A 6,144-nucleotide genomic window follows, 5' to 3' on the forward strand; every position below is an offset into this window, starting at 1 on the left:
TTGTATCCTCATCGAAACAAAATCCAACCAAGTTCCAACACAGTTATTGACACACAGTAGGAACTCAATAAACCAGTCAGTGTGGAATAAACAGTAATATGCTTTCAGCTTAAGGATAGAACGGGCTTAATAATCAACTTGGGAAAAGTGTTTCCCAAAGTCCACGTGAATTAAATCAATGACGTAATAATAATAAAGCACTGACTCTTTATTCACTTGGTTCTTGTGTCTCCTTCCACTTCAGATATCAGTAAATCGTGATATTTACATAGATTAAATTAATAGAAACTGGTTTTACCTTAATTTGAGTTTGAAACATTCCCAACATTCACGTCTGAATGGATCATTAGGTGTGCAAGGTCTCTCATTCGGATGGCACAACACAAATGTATCGAAAAGGCTTATATTTACGGAGTTGGGATTTCAGTGACAAGCAGATGACCCACAGCACAGTTACTAAGAGAGCAGAGAAAGTGAAAATCCTGAGATAATTTAAAGGAAGGAAGAGTAAGATCAATCAGCATATTACATGAAGCCAAAAGAGGAAGGAGACAGGAAAAAGACCAGCATCTAACCTCAACAATCAGAAGATCGCTGGTTTCTTAAAGGAAAATTGAAGAATAGGGGGGAAATACATATATATCCTGGGGAGGAAAGGAGATTCTATTTATGGACACGCTTATTTTGAAAAGAAAGGAACAAAAAATGGTCAATGAGCTATCTATCTATCTATCATCTATCATCTATCTATATTTTTAAGTCCTAAAACTAAAGGAAATTTGCCAGACAGAAAGGTTGATGGCGCCTAACAAAACAGATGAAGCAAACGGACAAAGACACATCATTACAAAATTTAAGAAAACATGGGCCCCTGGGTGGCTCAGTGGTTGAGCGTCTGCCTTCAGCTCAGGCCGTGACCCCGGGGTCCTGAGATCAAGTCCTGCATCGGGCTCCCCACAGGAGAGCCCGCTTCTCCCTCTGCCTGTGTCTCTGCCTCTGTCTCTGGGTCTCTCATGAATGGATAGATGGAATCTTTGGGTAAAAATATATTTAAGAAAACAGGAAATCAAGGGAAAATGACACAAGTTCCCAGAGAGAAAGAGGAAAACACACAGCACAGACGCAGATTCTCAGTGAAGCCTGGTTTCCGACTTCTCAACAACACCAGAATTTAGAAGGCAATAAAAGATGTCCTTAGAATTCAGAAGAATAATTCTTCCCAACTAGAATTCTATTTCAGCCATGTGTGAGGTTAGGATATGGGAAGGCAGGATGTAAAAGACTCTCATTGACGTGCGGGCCTGGGCCTGGAGCAGGTCAGAGAGCTCGATGAAGGCTACCCCAGGAAGACAGAATGTATGAAATTCACTTGCTTCTGGACGTCTTGATAGGTGCTTTAAAGAATAGCAAACACTTCGGGGTTACAATAATATAATTGCATAGAAAACTAGTCCAAAATGATAGTCTTGAACTCCGGGGAAAATGAAGACTTTTTCAGGATAAAGTAAAAAAATGATTTTAGAGCTTACTACGAGTGGGCTTACATAATATTAATAATGTGGACACTGAATATTGATTTAAGCACCATTACAATGTGACCACCTTGGATACAGGAGGAGATGGAAAGAGTGTGGCGGGGTGGTACTGCTGGGAGGATCACAAATCGGCCTTGCTATGACCCTGCCTAGTAAGATGTCATAGATATTACCCGCCTAGGTACTGAGTGGTGTCCCCTCAAAATTCCCACGTCGAAGTCTTAATCCCCGGGGCCTTAGAATGTGACCCTCATTGAGGTAGGGCTTTTAAAGAGGCAATTTGGTAATGTGGGTGGACTTGAATCCCACATGAGCGGACCACAGGCTAAGAGAGGATCAGGACACAGACACCTGTTAGACTGAGACCCGACCACGGGATGACGTGGCAAGAAGTTGGGCAGCACCGGGCACGAGAGAATCCCCAGAGGAAACCAAGCCTTCCACCCCCCACCCTGATCTTAGACCAGTCGCCTCGGGAGACTCTATGGGACCGTGACGTTCTGTTGTGGAAGCTACCGGTCTGTGACACTTCATTCTGGCAGCCCAAAAAAACTACCGGATCCCTGGGATTGGACAGTTGAGGAGCCACAATACAAAAAAGTTGCATAGAGCAAAGAAGGTGAATTAGTGCTACAAGAGAGAGAAACCAAGGAGAGGGCAGGAGGGAACTGTTATTTTCTGCAACAATCTTTAGGTAACCGGCTTCTGAGAACAGAAACATGAATAGTTTTGACAGTGATTAAAACTAAACCTTAAAAAAATATGAACTTTTCTTCACTGGTTAAATAAATATAACATGTAAAGCAAACTTTTTTTTTTTTTTTTTTTACCCTGACTTTATTTTTGGAACTCTAGGAGGCTTTGAATTGATGAGCCCCCGGAAAACTAAATTCCACTCTAGACATCTTATCACATTGTAGTAGGTGAACACATCATAAAAAGCCAGTCTGAGGGCCACCTGGGTGGCTCAGCGGGTTAAGCGTGTAGCATCAACTTGGGTCGTGATCCAGGAGTGCAGGGAGGGAGCCCCAAGTGGATCCTGGGGTCCAGCTCTCAGTGGGCCTCCCTGCTCAGTGGGGAGTCTGTTTCTCCCTCTCTCTGCGGCTCCCCTCCTCATGCTCTCTCTCTCTCTCACTTGCTCTCAAATAAATAAAATGCTTAAAAATAAGCTAGTTTGAACTCTCAAAAAAAAAAAAATCCCATATAAATTGACCAAAGATCTTCCAAAATGTAAACTGTTACTATTGTTGTTATTATCATTATATTTTTTAGGCTCAAGTTGGGAGAATTATAGGGTCAGCGTGTGGAATGTTTTCCTTTTGTCCCTCCAGATACACATTGCACCTTTCTCTGGCCCTCTGCCCTGCCGAACTGAGCTTGCAGAATATATCTACAAACAATCACGCCTTCTAGATCAGATCGGATCTTGAAAATGGGAAAGCACTCCAAGTCAGAGGGAAAGAAGAGAGTGAGATCAGCGTATTTGATGTGGTTTTGCTCCTGCTGGGATGCCTCAGGTTGGCTGCGCCGCTCAATTAAAGACGACGATTCCTCCTCCCAAGGCTCTTGATTCTCCAGGGCTCTCTCCTCCCAGATTCCAGCAAGTAGCCTTTCTGCCCACCGCCCCCCCCCGCCCGATCCCTAGCTCACTGACTCCAGGTTACCGCACTAGCCAAGGTTCCCCTACTCCCAGTCCTCGTAAGCGGCCCCTCGATGAACACTCAATCCTGGAGGTATATCCTATTTCGAGTGTGCTAATGGATCTCTCTTGGGAATCTGACTGGTATTGTAAAACGTGGTTAAATATATTAGACATTAAACAACCTTCTGATCTTATGGCTTATTTTCAAATGGGTAGGATTTTCAAAGCTACTTTGAACTTTAATGTGATTATCACATATCAAGATTTCCAACCCTATGATACGCAAAGAAACTGTAATAATCAACTTCGTGTAAGCAGGAGGTGAAGCAGGAAATGACTGGGCACTTTGATGCAGCTGCTACAAGAGGATGCATATAATTATCATGCATCATGTTCAATACATTATCTATCTATCATCTATCTATCCATCCATCCATCCATCCATCCATCCCAATTGTTCTAAAATCGAAGGGAATAGCTTTGTCTTTCAAGTAGCTATATCACTTGAGTAGAACACAAAAGAAAGGTATAAACTAGAGTGGCTAAGTACTTACTTAAGTCCTTATTTCTTATTATAGACCGTGGGGTTGCTTTTAACTTCTTGCTGATTGAGAAAAAGTGTGACAAATATTCATTTCCACTTCACTGGTGAACTAACGTAGGATGATTGGGAGGAGACTGAAGAAGTGACTTCAAGCCTTATCAGCAATTTCTGCCTACATTTGACCCGGTGTACTAGCTTGTGTGTACCTTGTAAATCCTAAAGGACCCTTTTTATTTCAAGCAAATTTTATGCCCTGGAGAACAAAGTTGCCAGCATTCATTTAGGAGAAATGTTATGTACTTCAATTCACTTAGAGATTATAGAAATAATGCTGAACAAAGAAACACCACTTCCAAAAGTGCCTTTAAAATGTTTCAAATCAGTACACAGGAGATCTTGGTAGGGTTTTACATCATTGAACTTAGTGTTCTTTCTTTCTTTCTTTCTTTCTTTCTTTCTTTCTTTCTTTCTTTCTTTCTTTCTTTCTTTCTTTTTCTTTCTTCTTTCTTTCTTTCTTTCTTCTTTCTTTCTTCTCTCTTTCTTCTTTCTGTTTTTTTTGCATTCTTTCTTGCTTACTTTTCCTTATTTTTGTCTTACTATAACTCTTGTTTTCAGACTGCAAAATTATAAAATTGTTTGAAAAATTTGGAAAAGAATAAAAAGGAAATAAAATGCACACCAAATCTTATCATATTGTAGTTAACATCCAGTGATGATGTATTTATAAATGAGGCCACGCTATATACATTTAATTTATATTTTCACTTCTTACATAATGTTGTATAGTGAGACTGATGCCATTATGTACTTTAAAAAACAAGGTGAAAAATGTATTCATTTTTAATAATGGCAGGAATAAAACTTATTCATGAATTATATGCACATATTGTGATTATTGATCAAACCTTGATTACTTTTTTCAACCTCAGTAGATAATTTGGAAGGGAGGATAATGGGTTGAAGTGGAAGGGTGGCAGTGCTGGCAGGTGATGCCTAAGGAGGTCAAGACCAGTCCAGTTAGGTGTGGATGGCTCATTGGATTAAACATCAAACATTGTGCATTACAGACCAGATGCTACCAATTACTAACTACAAATTGGATGAATCAATCAATCAACAACAAAAATGTAAATAGTTGCATGCTCAGGCATCATGCATCTATATCAGATTTTGAATGATTAATTCCCTAATAATGGGTATGTCAGTTGATTTCAGTTTGTAACATTAAAAAAAAATGTGAACATTGTTGTATATAAATGAGGCCCCAAAGTGCATTCCTGACCACCTATTCCTGAGAGACCATTAATTTCTGCTGTTCTTTCTGTTTGTTCAGCCCTTTGATCTAAGTGCAAATATGGAACGGTAGGGATTCTCGGTGGAAAGAAAAATGGCAAGGCAATGAGATCAAGGTTGAAATTCTTGGTCTTCTTTCTAGGTATTTCAACATCAGGAATTTATTTAATTTTTCTTAAAATAATGATGCAAGCATTCGATGAGACTACATACAGGTTTTTCACTCCTCCTCCCATGTGTGGTTCCAGGACATATATACTCGACCCCTTGAGGACACAACATGTTAAGAGCTGCTGGGGGGTGTGGGATCTGGTAAGACCACCACAGTCAATGGTCATGTGCCTCCTTCTGCACCTCTTTGCTATAAAGTGGTTTGTCATGCTGGGCCTGTCAGAGGCCTGAATGCTTAAGTTTTTAATTAGTGGTGCAGAAAAGGCAAACATATACCTTGAGTATGTGTTCTTCTTGTTCAAAATGAACTATCGGCTTTTTCAGGGAGGAGGGGGTCCAATGTAATCAACGTGGCACCAAGTGGCTGATCTGTTCCCTTTCTGTAGAATATGCCATTTCAGGATGTAGATGTTGGTCTTTGTGGCTGGAAGGCTGGATGTTTAGCAACGGCAGTAGATAAATCAGCTTTGTTGACTTGGAAATGGTGTAGTTAGTCCCATGCATATCTTCCATCCTTCCTACCACCAAGTCTTTTGCAAATCTGTTACCCCTGCCATGCGGTAGACAAGGACAAAATCCAGCTGATCCAGCTCAGAACCACCAGGCAAGTAATTCGGTCTTGTTTGTGGTTCAGCGCGTCTTCTGTAGTGAATGCTTGTCAGTGAGGGTTAATAAGAGGTGTAGAGACCCTCACCTTTAGTGTCCATTTCAATAATGCTGTCTGCATGTCTTTCCCCGGTACTTTCTTACCCCTGATCTTCATGTATTTCTCTTTCCAGCCCACGGCCAATTAGCCAAGCCACGTATCCCCAACTGTGTCTTTCAATAGTGTTATCTTGTGCACCCCTCTTTCTTTACAAAGCAATGACTGAGCATACGACCTGAAGCTTTGCTCACTGAGTCGATTCTCCTCATTGCCGTCTTCAGTGGGACAGAAACACAGCAGATCATTTTACCTG

General features: G+C 41.0%; 1 long non-coding RNA gene across 1 annotated transcript; it reads left to right on the forward strand.

Annotated features, from left to right (window-relative positions):
• The first annotated feature begins 1,230 nt into the window (after positions 1 to 1,230).
• LOC140609415 (uncharacterized) lies at positions 1,231 to 4,537 on the forward strand. Its single transcript, XR_012011247.1, has 3 exons — positions 1,231 to 1,391; positions 2,867 to 3,052; positions 3,756 to 4,537. It is a non-coding gene; the product is annotated as an uncharacterized lncRNA (long non-coding RNA).
• The last annotated feature ends 1,607 nt before the right edge of the window (positions 4,538 to 6,144 follow it).

Source organism: Canis lupus, chromosome 18, assembly GCF_048164855.1.
Source record: "Canis lupus baileyi chromosome 18, mCanLup2.hap1, whole genome shotgun sequence".
Taxonomy (NCBI): Eukaryota; Metazoa; Chordata; class Mammalia; order Carnivora; family Canidae; genus Canis; species Canis lupus.